The sequence below is a fragment of the Phyllobates terribilis genome, unplaced genomic scaffold (assembly GCF_046119375.1).
Source record: "Phyllobates terribilis strain yellow unplaced genomic scaffold, ASM4611937v1 Scaffold_164__1_contigs__length_4228542, whole genome shotgun sequence".
Classification (NCBI taxonomy): Eukaryota; Metazoa; Chordata; class Amphibia; order Anura; family Dendrobatidae; genus Phyllobates; species Phyllobates terribilis.
The window spans coordinates 2,138,690-2,159,053 of NW_027362924.1; positions in this window are offsets into that span (position 1 = coordinate 2,138,690).

Here is a 20,364-nt window from a genome sequence, read left to right on the forward strand (position 1 = left end):
CCCCGTTGGGACCAGCAAGTGTGAACTGTTAACCCGTGTGTCCCTTAATCCCACTGACCGAGGACTGAGAGCGGTCATTCCCTCCTTATACCTGGCCGAGGACTGAGAGCGGCCACATTCCCCTTGTATATAGTTGCGCGTCCTAAAGCGCCCCCTACTGGTTTTACAGGAAAACCATTTCCAAGAAAAGGAACTGTTGCACTTTGCCCGGTCACCAGTTGCACAGTGACCGGAGGAGAAGCAAGAAAAGAGCTACGAGAATGTTATTTATAAAAAAGTTATATATATATCTATATAATGTTTTATATGATGTTTTATATGTTTTGTTAAAAAAAAAAAAAAATTGTATGTTCTATGGTGTTTTGTCTTTTACAGCCCGAGGACGTGCTGTGATTTACCAGGGGGTAATGTAGCACCCTGAGGATTCGGCTGCTACAGGAGTATTGCACCTCAGCCAGAGGTGTGATATTCCACTCCCGGGTAAGGATGGAGTGTGGAACTGAGCTCTGAGCGCTGCATGCACTACACACATCCCATTTCCGAGGGGCAGGCCGACGGTACTCCCACTTAGAAATGTGCAGGTACGACCGTGTCTGTCCCTGGCTGGAGTGGGAGGGGGTTGGAACATCCCTGTAGTGTAGGGGCAGATAGGGGGAGCAGTCTGGGTAGTGTTAGGAGCTCATTGGGTGCTGGTCACCTGAGCTCACACATAGAGGATTATATAAGGTGGGAACCAACTAAGATCAGGGTCAGTTGTAGAGAGTCAGTCAGACTGAAGAAAGGAGCAGAGCGGCCCAGAGAGAGAGAGAGGAGCAAGAAAGGCCCAGAGGGGGAGAAAGAAAGAACTCTGAGATCCCAAATCCAATCATCGGGTGAAGAGTTGGCAACAGGGTACCGGATCCCAAACTGGTGGGGGCTACAGCATACCTCAGCCAGAGACCGGAGGCCGTGGGCAGCATCTGCCACGGCCACCCACCATATCCACCCGGAAGGCAGACCACGAGTAGGGTCAGGGAACCCAGGGCCAAGGGTTACCAACAGAAGGCCCAAGGGAGCCGGACTTAGGTGGATCACTGGTGGGGAAGGCCAGAGACAAGGACAAAACAGAAGGAGGGCTCAGGACCACGCTCCGGACTTGCTTAGGGGTTGGCCGAATCCAGGACCTGGTGGACGCAGCACGGCTCGGGTGGTCACTCAAGGCCGGAGTGGCCAGCTCAACAGCAGTAAGTAAAGACCATGAACTGCACAGCCCGACTCTGAGTCTTTATACCATCTACACTGCACCACCACAACCCCCATCCTCTGCACCTGACCCCCTGAGGCTATACCCCTCCCGTTGGGGGTTATACTACCTGGGCTGCACCAAACACCATCAGCCTCAGTGGACCCTGCTGCAGCGGCGGCCGTGTGACCGCAATACAACGGGTGGCGTAGTCGACATAAAGAACTTTAATAACATCTGTAGAACTGCCACGCATACTGAGCTTGACGCCCTGGGCACGGACCGGGTCACAGCCACTCGGAGACTACAACCCCCATCTGATCCGGCTCCGGGTATTCCCCTAAAGAATATAGCCCAGGGGGCGCGTCACATGTCTCTTCCAAGGGGCATTTAAACTGTCTTGTTAAGCTACTGCGACCTCCACCGCTCTTCCAAGGGCCATATAATCCGTCTTGGTAAGCTACTGAGACCTGCAAGCCTCTTCTAAGCTGCATTTAAACCGTCTTGTTAAGCTACTGCGAACTGCACGTCTCTTCCAAGGGGCATTGAAACCGTCTCGTTAAGCTACTGCGACCTGCACGTCTCTTCCAAGGGGCATTTAAACCATCTTATTAAGCTACTGCGACCTGCACGTCTCTTCCAAGGGGCATTTAAACTGTCTTGTTAAGCTACGGCGACCTGCACGTCTCTTCCAAGGGGCATTTAAACTGTCTTGTTAAGCTACTGCGACCTGCACGTCTCTTCCAAGGGGCATTTAAACTGTCTTGTTAAGCTACTGCGACCTGCACGTCTCTTCCAAGGGGCATTTAAACCGTCTTGTTAAGCTACTGTAACCTCCACCACATTTCCAAGGGACATTTAAACCATCTTGTTAAGCTACTGCGACCTGCACGTCTCTTCCAAGAGGCATTTAAACCGTCTTGTTAAGCTACAGTGACCTGCATGTCTATTCCAAGGGGCATTTAAACCGTCTTGTTAAGCTACTGCGACCTCCACCGCTCTTTCAAGGGGCATTTAGACCATCTTGTTAAGCTACTGCGACCAACACGTCTCTTCCAAGGGGCATTTAAACCGTCTTGTTAAGCTACTGCGACCAGCACGTCTCTTCCAAGGGGCATTTAAACCGTCTTGATAAGCTACTGCGACCTGCACGTCTCTTCCAAGGGCCATTTAAACCCTCTTGGTAAGCTACTGCGACCTGCACGTCTCTTCCAAGGGCCAAATAATCCGCCTTGGTAAGCTTCTGCGACCTGCAAGCATCTTCCAAGGGGCATTTAAACCGTCTTGTTAAGCTACTGCGACCTCCACCGCTCTTCCAAGGGGCATTTAAACCGTATTGTTAAGCTACTGCGACCTGCACGTCTCTTCCAAGGGCCATATAATCCATCTTGGTAAGCTACTGTGACCTGCGTGTCTCTTCCAAGGGGCATTTAAACCGTCTTGTTAAGCTACTGCGACCTCCACCGCTCTTCCAAGGGCCATATAATCCGTCTTGGTAAGCTACTGAGACCTGTAAGCCTCTTCTAAGCGGCATTTAAACCGTCTTGTTAAGCTACTGCGACCTGCACGTCTCTTCCAAGGGGCATTGAAACCGTCTTGTTAAGCTACTGCGACCTGCACGTCTCTTCCAAGGGGCATTTAAACCATCTTATTAAGCTACTGCGACCTGCACGTCTATTCCAAGGGGCATTTAAACTGTCTTGTTAAGCTACGGCGACCTGCACGTCTCTTCCAAGGGGCATTTAAACTGTCTTGTTAAGCTACTGCGACCTGCACGTCTCTTCCAAGGGGCATTTAAACTGTCTTGTTAAGCTAATGCGACCTGCACGTCTCTTCAAAGTGGCATTTAAACCGTCTTTTTAAGATACTGTGACCTGCACGTCTCTTGCAAGGGGCATTTAAACCGTCTTATTTCGCAACTGCGACCTGCAAGTCTCTTCCAAGGGGCATTTAAACAGTCTTGTTAACCTACTGCGACTTGCACGTCTCTTCCAAGGGGCATTTAAACCGTCTTGTTAAGCTACTGTAACCTCCACCACATTTCCAAGGGATATTTAAACCATCTTGTTAAGCTACTGCGACCTGCACGTCTCTTCCAAGAGGCATTTAAACCGTCTTGGTAAGCTACAGTGACCTGCATGTCTATTCCAAGGGGCATTTAAACCGTCTTGTTAAGCTACTGCGACCTGCATGTCTCTTCCAAGGGGCATTTAAACCGTCTTATTAAGCTACTGCGACCTGCACCCCTCTTCCAATGGGCATTTAAACCGTCTTGTTAAGCTAATGCGACCTCCACCGCTCTTCCAAGGGACATTTAAACCATCTTCTTAAGGAACTGCGACCTGCACGTCTCTTCCAAGGGGCATTTAAACCGTCTTGTTAAGCTACTGCGACCAACACGTCTCTTCCAAGGGGCATTTAAACCGTCTTGTTAAGCTACTGCGACCAGCACGTCTCTTCCAAGGGGCATTTAAACCATCTTGATAAGCTACTGTGACCTGCACGTCTCTTCCAAGGGCCATTTAAACCGTCTTGGTAAGCTACTGCGACCTGCACGTCTCTTCCAAGGGGCATTTAAACCGTCTTTTTAAGCTACTGCGACCTCCACCGCTCTTCCAAGGGGCATTTAAACCGTCTTGTTAAGCTACTGCGACCTGCACGTCTCTTCCAAGGGCCAAATAATCCGCCTTGGTAAGCTACTGCGACCTGCAAGCATCTTCCAAGGGGCATTTAAACCGTCTTGTTAAGCTACTGCGACCTGCACCGCTCTTCCAAGGGGCATTTAAACCGTCTTGTTAAGCTACTGCGACCTGCACGTCTCTTCCAAGGGCCATATAATCCGTCTTGGTAAGCTACTGTGACCTGCATGTCTCTTCCAAGGGGCATTTAAACCGTCTTGTTAAGCTACTGCGACCTCCACCGCTCTTCCAAGGGCCATGTAATCCGTCTTGGTAAGCTACTGAGACCTGCAAGCCTCTTCTAAGCGGTATTTAAACCGTCTTGTTAAGCTACTGCGACCTGCACATCTCTTCCAAGGGGCATTGAAACCGTCTTGTTAAGCTACTGCGACCTGCACGTCTCTTCCAAGGGGCATTTAAACCATCTTATTAAGCTACTGCGACCTGCACGTCTCTTCCAAGGGGCATTTAAACTGTCTTGTTAAGCTACGGCGACCTGCACGTCTCTTCCAAGGGGCATTTAAACTGTCTTGTTAAGCTACTGCGACCTGCACGTCTCTTCCAAGGGGCATTTAAACTGTCTTGTTAAGCTAATGCGACCTGCACGTCTCTTCAAAGTGGCATTTAAACCGTCTTTTTAAGCTACTGTGACCTGCACGTCTCTTCCAAGGGGCATTTAAACAGTCTTGTTAAGCTACTGCGACCTGCACGTCTCTTCCAAGGGGCATTTAAACCGTCTTGTTAAGCTACTGTAACCTCCACCACATTTCCAAGGGACATTTAAACCATCTTGTTAAGCTACTGCGACCTGCACGACTCTTCCAAGAGGCATTTAAACCGTCTTGTTAAGCTACAGTGACCTGCATGTCTATTCCAAGGGGCATTTAAACCATCTTATTAAGCTACTGCGACCTCCACCGCTCTTTCAAGGGGCATTTAGACCATCTTGTTAAGCTACTGCGACCTGCATGTCTCTTCCGAGGGGCATTTAAACCGTCTTATTAAGCTACTGCGACCTGCACCTCTCTTCCAATGGGCATTTAAACCATCTTGTTAAGCTAATGCGACCTCCACCGTTCTTCCAAGGGGCATTTAAACCATCTTGTTAAGCTACTGCGACCTGCACGTCTCTTCCAATGGGCATTTAAACCGTCTTGTTAAGCTACTGCGAGCTGCACGTCTCTTCCAAGGGGCATTTAAACCGTCTTGTTAAGCTACTGCGACCAGCACGTCTCTTCCAAGGGGCATTTAAACCGTCTTGATAAGCTACTGCGACCTGCACGTCTCTTCCAAGGGCCATTTAAACCGTCTTGGTAAGCTACTGCGAACTGCACGTCTCTTCCAAGGGGCATTTAAACCATCTTATTAAGCTACTGCGACCTGCATGTCTCTTACAAGGGGCATTTAAACTGTCTTGTTAAGCTACTGCGACCTGCACGTCTCTTCCAAGGGGCATTTAAACCGTCTTGTTAAGCTACTGTAACCTCCACCACATTTCCAAGGGACATTTAAACCATCTTGTTAAGCTACTGCGACCTGCACGTCTCTTCCAAGAGGCATTTTGTAGTGCCGGCGTCCCTGCCCTCTGTTAGGCAGGGACGCTGTACCCCTCACCGCTCTGCTCCATGCCCGGCGTCCCTCTCCCGCTCTGCTGGCAGCGCGCGCTCCTTCCCCGCCACTGTGCTTAGGGCGCGCGCGCGCGCTCTCCCTCCCTCTTAAAGGGGCCGCGCGCGCCGTCCTAAGGAGTCCCCGGCCAATGGCCGGAGGACTTTACCATATGTAAGGCACCTCCTCCAAAATGGAGGTGCCCGAGCAATGTTGTTTCCACCAGTGTCTCACCTGTGCTTCAGCCCTCAGGTCCCGTTGCCAGTTACCTGCCAGTTGCCTGCCAGATTCCTGCCAGTTTGCTGTCCTAATCCTAATCCTGCCTGATTTCCTGTTACCTGCCTGCCTGCCTGAGGTCCGACGGTCTGCCTTACAACTCCGGTCAGTCTGTCTAAGGACCAACTTGCCCGCTCACCTGGGAGCTCACCTCAGCTACCTGTCTGCTTGCCTGAGGTCCGACGGTCTGCCTTACCACTCCGGTTAGTCTGTCTATGGACCAGCTTGCCCGCTCACCTGGGAGCGCTTCTCCGTTACCTGTCTGCTTGCCTGCCCGGAGGCTCCGCTGTCACGTGCTGTGACCACCAGCTACTCCAGACTCTTGCCCGCTCACCTGGGAGCGCTTCTCCGCTACCTGCCTGCTTGCCTGCCCGGAGGCTCCGCTGTCACGTGCTGTGACCACCAGCTATTCCTGAGACTCTTGCCCGCTCACCTGGGAGCGCTTCTCCGTTACCTGCCTGTTTGCCTACCTGGAGGCTCCGCCGTCACGTGCTGTGACCACCTGCTATTCCAGAGACTCTCGCTTGCTCACCTGGGAGCACACGTCCTCTATCTGCCTTGCTAGCCTACCTGGAGGTTCAGCCATCACAGGTCGTACCTACCCTTTATCCAGAGACTGCCCCGATCACTTGCCGTAACCTCCTGCCCGTGCACCCAGAGACTGTCCCGGTCACCTGCTGTGTCTGCCTGCCTGGTCGCCACCCGCTCCCTTACAAGGACCGCCCCCTTGTATAGTAGCCCAGAGGTTCCGCCTCCCAGACCCATTACAGTTTGCTCGGGCCATGGAACCCGGTGGCACCCAAGCTCCCTCGCTCTCGGACCTGTGCCATGAACTGTCCCGTCAAAGGTCCCAACAGGACTCCATCCTGGGTCACCTGCGGAATGTCCATACTCGCCTGGACACTCTGACTGCTCCACCAACAACCTCCGCCAGTGCCATGTCTCGCAACCCGACAGCTCCGCAGTCCACTAACACCATGATTTCCTACCCCGGACCCCGGCTTTCTGCACCTCCTCGCTTCGGAGGCGACTCCGCCCAGGCTCAGGGCTTCATAAATCAGTGCACCCTGCACTTTGAACTATTGTCCAACCAGTTTAACTCCGACCGAGCCAAAATTGCATTCATCATGTCCCATCTCCTCGGGGAGGCCCTGGCCTGGCTAAATCCTCTATGGGAGAGAGGAGACCCCCTGGTGTCCAACTTGCCTGCTTTTCTCACGGCTTTCCGGAAAGTCTTCGACGAACCCGGACGGAGGACCTCATCCGCATCATCATTGCTACGCCTCCGTCAGGAAAGTCTCACCGTGGGCCAATATGCCATATGGTTCCGTACCCTTGCCTCGGAGCTGGCCTGGGATAACGACGCTCTGGTTTCCGTCTTCTGGGAGGGTCTGTCCGGCCGTATTAAAGATGAACTTGCCGGTCGGGACATTCCTACCACTCTCGATGACTTAATAACTCTTGCCACCCGGATTGACCTACGGTTCCAGGAGCGTGCCAGAGAGGTCACCCGTGAGAGGAGGTTACCACGTCTAGCTCCTACTTTTCAGAAACCCGTCACTCCTTCTGTCCCTAACCAGGTACACCCTCCTGAGCCTATGCAGGTCGACCAGACCAAGATGGTCAAGACCCGTCAGGACTTACGCCGTGCCGAGGGGACCTGCTTCTACTGTGGCAGTAAGGAGCACCGGATCCGTGCCTGCCCGGAGAGGTCGGGAAACGCCTGTGTCTAGGTTCGCTCAGAGAGGTCTACCTAGACAAGAATAAATCCTCTCCATCCCTGCTGTTGTCAGTTTCTATCGTCTACGGGGAGAACCGTTATTTTGAACTAGCCCAACTGGACTCTGGAGCAGCCGGGAATCTTATTTCACAGTCCCTGGTAGAGAAATACCGCATCCCCACCAAACCTCTGGCTGTACCCTTGTCTGTTGCTGCTGTGGATGGGGGGCTCTTACCACGCCCCATCCAACTCATCACCGAATCCATTACTCTGCAGGTGGGAATGCTGCATTCTGAAAGTATCTCCTTCCATGTTCTGCCTGGACTCTCTCACGCCCTCTTGCTAGGCCTACCTTGGCTCCAGAGACATGCACCCGTACTTGAATGGCAGACCGGAGAAGTTCTTCGCTGGGGACAGGGCTGCCATAAGACCTGTCTGGTCCCCGTTCATCCCGTCCGTCCTTCTCCTTCCCCAGCTAATCGACCTGGACTTCCGATTCCTTATTGGACTTATGCTGATGTCTTTAATAAAAAGGAGGCAGAGACACTACCCCCTCATAGACCATACGACTGCCCTATCGACCTGTTACCTGGTACTTCTCCTCCCCGTGGGCGTATTTATCCATTATCTGCTGCTGAGACCCGGTCGATGTCCGAATATATTGAGGAGAATCTGGCCAGGGGATTCATCCGGAAATCTACCTCCCCGGCGGGAGCAGGCTTCTTTTTCGTCAAAAAGAAGGACGGCTCTCTCCGTCCCTGTATAGACTATAGAGGCCTTAACCAGATCACGGTGAAGAATAAGTACCCCCTTCCGCTCATTCCGGAGTTATTTGATCATCTGAGGGGGGCTAGAATCTTCACCAAACTGGACCTCCGTGGGGCGTACAACCTGGTTCGTATCCGTCAGGGGGATGAATGGAAGACGGCATTCAACACCCGGGACGGCAACTATGAATATCTGGTAATGCCCTTTGGCCTCTGTAACGCTCCTGCCGTCTTTCAAGAGTTGGTCAATGACATCTTCCGGGACCTTCTCTACTCCTGCGTAGTGGTGTACCTGGACGACATCTTGGTCTTCTCTCCGGATCTCCAGACTCACCGGAGGGACGTTCGTCAGGTCCTGCTCAGGCTCAGGCAGAACCATCTCTACGCTAAATTTGAGAAGTGCCTCTTTGAGCAGACCTCGCTTCCGTTTCTGGGCTACATTATCTCTCAGACCGGCCTACAAATGGATCCTGAGAAACTGCCTGCCATCGAGAAATGGCCCCGACCAGAGGGGTTGAAGGCTATTCAACGGTTCCTGGGCTTCGCCAACTATTACCGCCTCTTCATACCCCACTTCTCTTCCCGGACTGCCCCAATTTCCGCGCTCACCCGTAAGGGTACTAATCCCAAAGAGTGGTCACCCGAAGCAGAGGAGGCCTTTCTTTCCTAAAACAGGCCTTCTCTTCCGCCCCGGTGCTGCATCGCTCGGACGGCAACAATCAGTTCTTCCTGGAAGTTGACGCCTCCTCCTCTGGAGCCGGAGCGGTACTTACTCAAAAATCATCTTCCGGGAGAATGGTAACTTGTGGCTTCTTCTCCAAACTCTTCTCCTCTTCTGAGTGTAACTATTCCATAGGAGACCGAGAGTTATTGGCCATCAAGCTGGCGTTGGAGGAGTGGCGTTACCTACTCGAGGGGGCTCTTCACCCGGTAATAATTTACACTGACCACAAGAACTTGGCTTACCTTCAGCATGCCCAGAGACTTAACCCGCGCCAAGCCCGGTGGTCCTTGTTTTTTGCTCGCTTTGATTTTGTTCTTCATTTTCGCCTGGCTGACAAGAACGTCAAAGCAGACTCCTTGTCCCGATCCTTTCTGGTGTCCGATCTCGAGGAAGAACCTAAACATATCATCGATCCCGCCAGAGTAATGCAGGTGGCTCCCGTGAGTCTAAATCGTCTCCCTCCCGGTAAGACGTTTGTTTCTGTACCTGATCGGGAGAGGATCCTACACTGGGGCCATTCGTCTAAACTAGCTGGCCACGCCGGTCAGAAAAAGACCCTCCAGCTTATTGCCCGGCACTATTGGTGGCCTACCCTGCACAAGGACATAATAGACTTTGTTTCTGCCTGTGTGTCCTGCGACCGCAACAAAGTCCCGAGACATCTGCCAGCCGGACGCCTCCTTCCGCTTCCTGTACCTGCTGCCCCCTGGCAGCATATAGCGATGGACTTTATAACTGATCTCCCCGTCTCTGCCGGTTGTACGGTCATTTGGGTGGTCGCTGACCGCTTTTCCAAGATGGCTCATTTCATTCCCCTGCCAGGCCTTCCGTCTGCACCCGAGTTGGCTAAAGACTTTATCCGCCACATCTTCCGTCTTCATGGCCTGCCCCTCCACATCGTGTCGGATCGTGGGGTACAGTTCACCTCTCGTTTCTGGAGAGCCACTTGTAAACTACTAGACGTCACCCTGGACTTCTCTTCCGCTTACCACCCACAGTCCAATGGTCAAGTGGAGCGGATCAATCAGAACCTGACCAGTTACCTCCGGCACTTCGTTAATGCCCACCATTCTGACTGGGTGGATCTCCTACCATGGGCCGAGTTCTCTTATAATAATCACGAGAGCGAATCCTCCTCCAAATCCCCGTTTTTTGTGGTCTTTGGTCAGCATCAGGGCCGGCGTCAGCACCCGGCGCACCCTGGCAAATGCCGGGGCCCTGAGCAGGCAGAGGGGCCCTCTGGCGGTCGCTCACCCCGCTGGGCTATGGGCGGAGGAGAGCGGTGTCAGCGCCCACCCTTCTCTGCCGCTTGCTCAGGGCCCCGGCAGCCCGATACTTACCTCTCCCCTTGCCTCCGCAGATCAGCTGTCTTCCTGCTCTGCGCTCCCTGTGACGTCTCAGGTCAGAGGGCGCGGTGACGTCTTTACACCGCGCCCTCCCCTGAGCCGTCACAGGGAGCGCTAAGTGGGAAGACACCGACAACGCTGGAGTTCGGACCCGAGCAGCGGGCAGCGGACAGCGGGCAGCAGGTAGCAGGTGAGGAGAAGGGAGGTGAGTATTTGATTTTTTTTTTTTTTTTAATGTATGGAGGCATGGGGCAGTATAAAGAGGGGAGGGGGGGCATCCTGCATGGGGCATTATAAAGAGGAGGGGTGACAGCCTGCATGGGGCATTATAAAGAGGAGGGGTGACAGCCTGCATGGGGCATTATAAGGTGGGGAACAGCCTGCATGGGGCATTATAAAGAGGGGGGGATTCCTGCTTGGGGCATTATAATGAGGAGGGGTGACAGCCTGCATGGGGCATTATAAGGTGGGGACCAGCCTGCATGGGGCATTATAAGGTGGGGACCAGCCTGCATGGGGCATTATAAGGTGGGGACCAGCCTGCATGGGGCATTATAAGGTGGGGAACAGTCTGCACGGGGCATTATAAAGAGAGGGGGGGCATCCTGCATGGGGCATTATAAAGAGGAGGGGTGACAGCCTGCATGGGGCATTATAAGGTGGGGAACAGCCTGCATGGGGCATTATAAAGAGGGGGGGATTCCTGCTTGGGGCATTATAATGAGGAGGGGTGACAGCCTGCATGGGGCATCATAAGGTGGGGACAAGCCTGCATGGGGCATTATAAGGTTGGGAACAGCCTGCACGGGGCATTATAAAGAGAGGGGGGGACATCCTGCATGGGGCATTATAAAGAGGAGGGGTGACAGCCTGCATGGGGCATTATAAAGAGGAGGGGTGACAGCCTGCATGGGGCATTATAAAGAGGAGGGGTGACAGCCTGCATGGGGCATTATAAGGTGGGGAACAGCCTGCATGGGGCATTATAAAGAGGGGGGGATTCCTGCTTGGGGCATTATAATGAGGAGGGGTGACAGCCTGCATGGGGCATTATAAGGTGGGGACCAGCCTGCATGGGGCATTATAAGGTGGGGAACAGCCTGCACGGGGCATTATAAAGAGAGGGGGGGACATCCTGCATGGGGCATTATAAAGAGGAGGGGTGACAGCCTGCATGGGGCAGTATAAAGAGGAGGGGTGACAGCCTGCATGGGGCAGTATAAAGAGGAGGGGTGACAGCCTGCATGGGGCATTATAAAGAGGAGGGGTGACAGCCTGCATGAGGCATAATAAAGAGGAGGGGTGACAGCCTGCATGGGGCATTATAAGGTGGGGAACAGCCTGCATGGGGCATTATAAAGAGGGGGGGATTCCTGCTTGGGGCATTATAATGAGGAGGGGTGACAGCCTGCATGGGGCATTATAAGGTGGGGACCAGCCTGCATGGGGCATTATAAGGTGGGGAACAGCCTGCACGGGGCATTATAAAGAGAGGGGGGGACATCCTGCATGGGGCATTATAAAGAGGAGGGGTGACAGCCTGCATGGGGCAGTATAAAGAGGAGGGGTGACAGCCTGCATGGGGCATTATAAAGAGGAGGGGTGACAGCCTGCATGGGGCAGTATAAAGAGGAGGGGTGACAGCCTGCATGGGGCATTATAAGGTGGGGAACAGCCTGCATGGGGCATTATAAAGAGGGGGGGATTCCTGCTTGGGGCATTATAATGAGGAGGGGTGACAGCCTGCATGGGGCATTATAAGGTGGGGACCAGCCTGCATGGGGCATTATAAGGTGGGGAACAGCCTGCACGGGGCATTATAAAGAGAGGGGGGGACATCCTGCATGGGGCATTATAAAGAGGAGGGGTGACAGCCTGCATGGGGCAGTATAAAGAGGAGGGGTGACAGCCTGCTTGGAGCATTATAAAGAGGAGGGGTGACAGCCTGCATGGGGCATTATAAAGAGGGGGGCAGCCTGTATGGTGCATTATGTGGGGGGTAACAGCCTGCATGGAGCATTAAAAGGGGGGGGCCTGTATGGGGCATTATGTGGGGGGGAACAGCCTGCATGGAGCATTATAGGGGGGGGGCAGCCTGTATGGGGCATTATGTGGGGGGTAACAGCCTGCATGGAGCATTAAAAGGAGGGGCCTGTATGGGGCATTATGTGGGGGGGAACAGCCTGCATGGAGCATTATAAGGGGGGGGCAGCCTGTATGGGGCATTATGTGGGGGGTAACAGCCTGCATGGAGCATTAAAAGGGAGGGGCCTGTATGGGGCATTATGTGGGGGGTAACAGCCTGCATGGAGCATTATAAGGGGGAGACAGCCTGTATGGGGCATTATGTGGGGGGTAACAGCCTGCATGCAGCATTATATGGGGACCGGTATCCTGTATGGAGCGTTATATGGGGGCCAGTATCCTGTATGGAGCGTTATATGGGGGCCAGTATTCTGTATGGAGCCTTAAATGGGGGCCAGTATTCCGTATGGAGCCTTATATGGAAGCCAGTATTCCGTATGGAGCCTTATATGGGGGCCAGTATTCCATATGGGGGCCAGTATTCCGTATGGAGCCTTATATGGGGGCCAGTATTCCGTATGGAGCCTTATATGGGGGCCAGTATTCCTTATGGAGCCTTATATGGGGGCCAGTATTCCATATGGAGCCTTATATAGGGGCCAGTATTCCATATGGGGCCTTATATGGGGGCCAGTATTCCGTATGGAGCCTTATATGGGTGCCAGTATTCCATATGGAGCCTTATATGGGGGCCAGTATTCTGCATGGAGCCTTATATGGGGGTCAGTATTCCGCATGGAGCCTTATATGAGGGTCAGTATTCCGCATGGAGCCTTATATGGGGGTCAGTATTCCGCATGGAGCCTTATATGGGGGTCAGTATTCCGTATGGGGCCTTATATGGGGGCCAGTATTCCGTATGGGGTCTTATATGGGGGCCAGTATTCCGTATGGGGTCTTATATGGGGGCCAGTATTCCGTATGGGGTCTTATATGGGGGCCAGTATTCCGTATGGGGCCTTATATGGGGGCCAGTATTCCGTATGGGGCCTTATATGGGGGCCAGTATTCCGTATGGGGTCTTATATGGGGGCCAGTATTCCGTATGGGGTCTTATATGGGGGCCAGTATTCCGTATGGGGCCTTATATGGGGGCAAATATTCCGTATGGGGCCTTATATGGGGGCCAGTATTCCGTATGAAGCGTTATATGGGGGCCAGTATTCCGTATGGGCGTTATATGGGGGCCAGTATTCCGTATGGAGCCTTATATGGGGGCCACTATTCTGTGTGGAGCGATTCACCGGTTTCTGAGCTATTGTGGAATTTACAATAGATATCACTCATGAAGTGAAATCTTTGCATTGTACTATATATATATATTTCTCCGCCGTATCTCTGCATCATGAATCGTGGTATGTGTTAAAGGGGCCCACTGAGACTCTTTCGCCCGGGGCCCAGAAAAACCTGGAGCCGGCCCTGGTCAGCATCCTCGGATTCCTTTTCCTGTCTCCACCTCTGTGGACAACCCGGCTGCGGAATCTCTCGTTAGCAAATTTTCCTCCATATGGGAGAGTACCCGGTCCGCACTCCTTCTGTCATCCGAGCGTATGAAAAGACACGCTGACAAAAAACGCCTGGATCCTCCACAATTTCGTCCAGGAGATAAAGTCTGGCTCTCATCTAAATATGTTCGACTCAAGATACCTTCTTACAAGTTAGGGCCTCGGTTCATCGGTCCTCAACCCGGTGGCCTATAAATTGAAACTCCCGGCCAACTTACGGATCCCTAACTCCTTCCATGTATCTCTCCTCAAACCCGTGGTGCTTAACTCTTTTTCCAAGTCTACAGGTATGCCTCCTGCTCCGGTTTCTGCTGAGGACGAGTTTGAGGTAGAGAACATTCTTGCCACCAAAAGGGTAAGAGGAAAGACCTTTTTCTGGTAGATTGGAAGGGGTTTGGTCCTGAGGAGAGAACGTGGGAGCCCCGGGAGAACATCCATGCCCCTCTCATCCTAGCTAAATTTCTATCTGGCCTAAAAAAGGGGGGGCCTAAAGGGGGGGGTACTGTAGTGCCGGCGTCCCTGCCCTCTGCTAGGCAGGGACGCTGTTCCCCTCACCGCTCTGCTCCGTGCCCGGCGTCCCTCTCCCGCTCTGCTGGCAGCGCGCGCTCCTTCCCGGCCACTGTGCTTAGGGCGCGCGCGCTCTCCCTCCCTCTTAAAGGGGCCGCGCGCGCCGTCCTAAGGAGTCCCCGGCCAATGGCCGGAGGACTTTACCATATATAAGGCACCTCCTCCAAAATGGAGGTGCCCGAGCAATGTTGTTTGCACCAGTATCTCACCTGTGCTTCAGCCCTCAGGTCCCGTTGCCAGTTACCTGCCAGTTACCTACCAGATTCCTGCCAGTTTGCTGTCCTAATCCTAATCCTGCCTGATTTCCTGTTACCTGCCTGCCTGCCTGAGGTCCGACGGTCTGCCTTACAACTCCGGTCAGTCTGTCTAAGGACCAACTTGCCCGCTCACCTGGGAGCGCACCTCAGCTACCTGTCTGCTTGCCTGAGGTCCGACGGTCTGCCTTACCACTCCGGTTAGTCTGTCTATGGACCAGCTTGCCCGCTCACCTGGGAGCGCTTCTCCGTTACCTGTCTGCTTGCCTGCCCGGAGGCTCCGCTGTCACGTGCTGTGACCACCAGCTACTCCAGACTCTTACCCGCTCACCTGGGAGCGCTTCTCCGCTACCTGCCTGCTTGCCTGCCCGGAGGCTCCGCTGTCACGTGCTGTGACCACCAGCTATTCCTGAGACTCTTGCCCGCTCACCTGGGAGCGCTTCTCCGTTACCTGCCTGTTTGCCTACCTGGAGGCTCCGCCGTCACGTGCTGTGACCACCTGCTATTCCAGAGACTCTCGCTTGCTCACCTGGGAGCACACGTCCTCCATCTGCCTTGCTAGCCTACCTGGAGGTTCAGCCATCACAGGTCGTACCTACCCTTTATCCAGAGACTGCCCCGATCACTTGCCGTAACCTCCTGAACGTGCACCCAGAGACTGTCCCGGTCACCTGCTGTGTCTGCCTGCCTGGTCGCCACCCGCTCCCTTACAAGGACCGCCCCCTTGTATAGTAGCCCAGAGGTTCCGCCTCCCAGACCCGTTACACATTTAAACCGTCTTGTTAAGCTACAGTGACCTGCATGTCTATTCCAAGGGGCATTTAAACCGTCTTGTTAAGCTACTGCGACCTCCACCGCTCTTTCAAGGGGACATTTAAACCGTCTTGTTAAGCTACTGCGACCTGCATGTCTCTTCCAAGGGGCATTTAAACCGTCTTATTAAGCTACTGCGACCTGCACCTCTCTTCCAATGGGCATTTAAACCTTCTTGTTAAGCTAATGCGACCTCCACCGCTCTTCCAAGGGGCATTTAAACCATCTTGTTAAGGAACTGCAACCTGCACGTCTCTTCCAAGGGGCATTTAAACCATCTTGTTAAGCTACTGCGACCAACACGTCTCTTCCAAGGAGCGTTTAAACCGTCTTGTTAAGCTACTGCGACCAGCACGTCTCTTCCAAGGGGCATTTAAACCGTCTTGATAAGCTACTGCGACCTGCACGTCTCTTCCAAGGGCCATTTAAACCGTCTTGGTAAGCTACTGCGACCTGCACGTCTCTTCCAAGGGGCATTTAAACCGTCTTTTTAAGCTACTGCGACCTCCACCGATCTTCCAAGGGGCATTTAAACCGTCTTGTTAAGCTACTGCGACCTGCACGTGTCTTCCAAGGGCCAAATAATCCGCCTTGGTAAGCTACTGCGACCTGCAAGCATCTTCCAAGGGGCATTTAAACCGTCTTGTTAAGCTACTGCAACCTCCACCGCTCTTCCAAGGGGCATTTAAACCGTCTTGTTAAGCTACTGCGACCTGCACGTCTCTTCCAAGGGCCATATAATCCATCTTGGTAAGCTACTGTGACCTGCATGTCTCTTCCAAGGGGCATTTAAACCGTCTTGATAAGCTACTGAGACCTCCACCGCTCTTCCAAGGGCCATATAATCTGTCTTGGTAAGCTACTGAGACCTACAAGCCTCTTCTAAGCGGCATTTAAACCGTCTTGTTAAGCTACTGCGACCTGCACGTCTCTTCCAAGGGGCATTGAAACCGTCTTGTTAAGCTACTGCGACCTGCACGTCTCTTCCAAGGGGCATTTAAACCATCTTATTAAGCTACTGCGACCTGCACGTCTCTTCCAAGGGGCATTTAAACCATCTTATTAAGCTACTGCGACCTGCACGTCTCTTCCAAGGGGCATTTAAACTGTCTTGTTAAGCTACGGCAACCTGCACGTCTCTTCCAAGGGGCATTTAAACTGTCTTGTTAAGCTACTGCGACCTGCACGTCTCTTCCAAGGGGCATTTAAACTGTTTTGTTAAGCTACTGTGACCTGCACGTCTCTTGCAAGGGGCATTTAAACCGTCTTAGTTCGCTACTGCGACCTGCAAGTCTCTTCCAAGGGGCATTTAAACAGTCTTGTTAAGCTACTGCGACCTGCACGTCTCTTCCAAGGGGCATTTAAACCGTCTTGTTAAGCTACTGTAACCTCCACCACATTTCCAAGGGACATTTAAACCATCTTGTTAAGCTCCTGCGACCTGCAAGTCTCTTCCAAGAGGCATTTAAACCATCTTGTTAAGCTCCTGCGACCTGCAAGTCTCTTCCAAGAGGCATTTAAACCGTCTTGTTAAGCTGCAGTGACCTGCATGTCTATTCCAAGGGGCATTTAAACCGTCTTGTTAAGCTACTGCGACCTCCACCGATCTTTCAAGGGGCATTTAGACCGTCTTGTTAAGCTACTGCGACCTGCATGTCTCTTCCGAGGGGCATTTAAACCGTCTTATTAAGCTACTGCGACGTGCAACTCTCTTCCAATGGGCATTTAAACCGTCTTGTTAAGCTAATGCGACCTCCACCGCTCTTCCAAGTGGCATTTAAACCATCTTGTTAAGCTACTGCGACCTGCACGTCTCTTCCAAGGGGCATTTAAACCGTCTTGTTAAGCTACTGCGACCTGCATGTCTCTTCCAAGGGGCATTTAAACCGTCTTGATAAGCTACTGCGATCTGCACGTCTCTTCCAAGGGCCATTTAAACCGTCTTGGTAAGCTACTGCGAACTGCACGTCTCTTCGAAGGGACATTTAAACCGTCTTATTAAGATCCTGTGACCTGCACGTCTCTTCCAAGGGGCTTTTAAACCGTCTTGTTAAGCTACTGCGACCTGCACGTCTCTTCCAGGGGGCATTTAAATCGTCTTGTTAAGCTACTGCGACTTGCACGTCTCTTCCAAGGGGCAATTAAACCATCTTGTTAAGCTACTGTAACCTCCACCACTTTTCCTAGGGGCATTTAAACCGTCTTGTTAAGCTGCTGCGACCTGCACGTCTCTTCAATGGGGCATTTGAACCGTCTTGTTATGCTACTGCGACCTGCATGTCTCTACCAAGGGGCATTTAAACCGTCTTGTTAAGCTACTGCGACCTGCACGTCTCTTCCACGCGGCATTTAAACCGTCTTGATAAGCTGCTGTGACCTGCATGTCTCTTCCAAAGGGCATTTAAACTGTCTTGTTAATCTACTGCGACCTACACCGCTCTTCCAAGGGGCATTTAAACCGTCTTGTTAAGCTACTGCGACCTGCATGTCTCTTCCAAAGGGCATTTAAATCGTCTTGGTAAGCTACTGCGACCTGCACTTCCCTTCCAAGGGGCATTTAAACCATATTGTTAAGCTACTGTGACCTCCACCGCTCTACCAAGGGGCTTTTAAACCGTCTTTTTAAGCTACTGCAACCTGCACGTCTCTTCCAAGGGGCATTTAAACCGTCTTATTAAGCTCCTGTGACCTGCACGTCTCTTCCAAGGTGCATTTAAACTGTCTTGTTAAGCTTTTGCGACCTCCACCGCTCTTCCAAGGGGCACTTAAACCATCTTGTTAAGCTACTGCGACCAGCAAGTCTCTTCCAAGGGGTATTTAAACCGTCTTGTTAAGCTACTGCGACCTGCACGTCTCTTCCAAGGGGCATTTAAATCGTCTTGTTAAGCTACTGCGACCTGCACTTCTCTTCCAAGGGGCATTTAAACCGTCTTGTTAAGCTACTGTAACCTCCACCACTTTTCCAAGGGGCATTTAAACCGTATTGTTAAGCTACTGCGACCTGCACGTCTCTTCAATGGGGTATTTAAACCGTCTTGTTAATCTACTGCGACCTGTATGTCTCTACCAAGGTGCATTTAAACCGTCTTGTTAAGCTACTGCGACCTGCACGTCTCTTCCAAGGGGCATTTAAACAGTCTTGTTAAGCTGCTGCGATCTGCATGTCTCTTCCAAAGGGCATTTAAACCGTCTTTTTAAGCTACTGCGACCTGCACCTCTCTTCTAAGGGGCATTTAAACCGTCTTATTAAGCTACTGCGACCTGCACGTCTCTTGCAAGGGGAATTTAAAACGTCTTATTAAGCTACTGCGACCTTCACGTCTCTTCCAAGGGGCATTTAAACTGTCTTGTTAAGCTACTGCGACCTGCACGTCTCTTCCAAAGGGCATTTAAACCGTCTTGTTAATCTACTGTGACCTGCACGTCTGTTCCATGGGGCATTTAAACCATCTTGTTAAGCTACTGCGACCTGCACGTCTCTTCCAAGGGGCATTTAAACCATCTTGTTAAGCTACTGTGACCTGCATGTCTCTTCCAAGGGGCATTTAAACTGTCTTGTTAAGCTACTGCGACCTGCACGTCTCTTCCAAGGGGCATTTAAACAATCTTGTTAAGCTACTGCGAACTTCACGTCTTTTCCTAGAGGCATTTAAACCGTCTTGTTAAGCTACTGCGACCTGCACGTCTCTTCCAAGGGGGCATTTAAACCGTCTTGTTAAGCTACTGCGACATGCACGTCTCTTCCAAGGGGCATTTAAACCATCTTATTAAGCTACTGCGACCTGCACGTCTCTTCCAAGGAGCATTTAAACTTTCTTGTTAAGCTACTGTGACCTACACCGCTCTTCCAAGTGGCATTTAAACAGTCTTGTTAAGCTACTACGACCTGCGCGTCTCTTCCAAGGGGCATTTAAACCGTCTTATTAAGCTACTGCGACCTGCATGTCTCTTCCAAGGTACATTTAAACCGTCTTATTAAGCTCCTGTGACAGGCACGTCTCTTCCAAGGGGCATTTAAACTGTCTTGTTAAGCTTCTGCGACCTCCACCGCTCTTCCAAGGGGCATTTAAACCGTCTTGTTAAGCTACTGCGACCTGCACGTCTCTTCCAAGGGGCATTTAAATTGTCTTGTTAAGCTACTGCGACTTGCACGTCTCTTCCAAGGGGCATTTAAACCGTCTTGTTAAGCTATTGCGACCTGCATGTCTCTTCCAAACGGCATTTAAATCGTGTTGGTAAGCTACTGCGACCTGCACTTCTCTTCCAAGGGGCATTTAAACCATCTTGTTAAGCTACTGTGACCTCCTGTTATGATCTGCTACCAAAGCTAAGGAAAGAGAGGAGATCTGTCCCTACTATAAGACTCAGCTGAATCCCTACGATGTAACAGGGAACCTGATCCTGCGATCAGACCTGCTAAAGTCCTAATCTAGTCTGTACGGAGACCTATAGATGTGGGGAGTCAATCCCTACAAGTACTAAGGACTGGGAGGAATATGGGACACCTCCTAACAGAAATAGTAGCAGACAGACGAACAAACAAAATAGAAAAAACATAGAGGTCCGTAGACCAAGCAAACTAACAGAGTTAGATACAGAGCACAGGCTAGCTAGAAAGTAGATATACAATGAAGTCCAGCAAAGCCAGAAGGGCGGAGCAGGATTAAATAGACCAACAAGGTCATGTGACCAGCAAAGGAAAAAAAACTAAGAGCAAGGTTCTAACAGTACCCCCCCTTCTAAGAGGATCCTCCGGATCCCCTAGGACCAGGCTTATCAGGAAATCTCCTGTGAAACGCTCT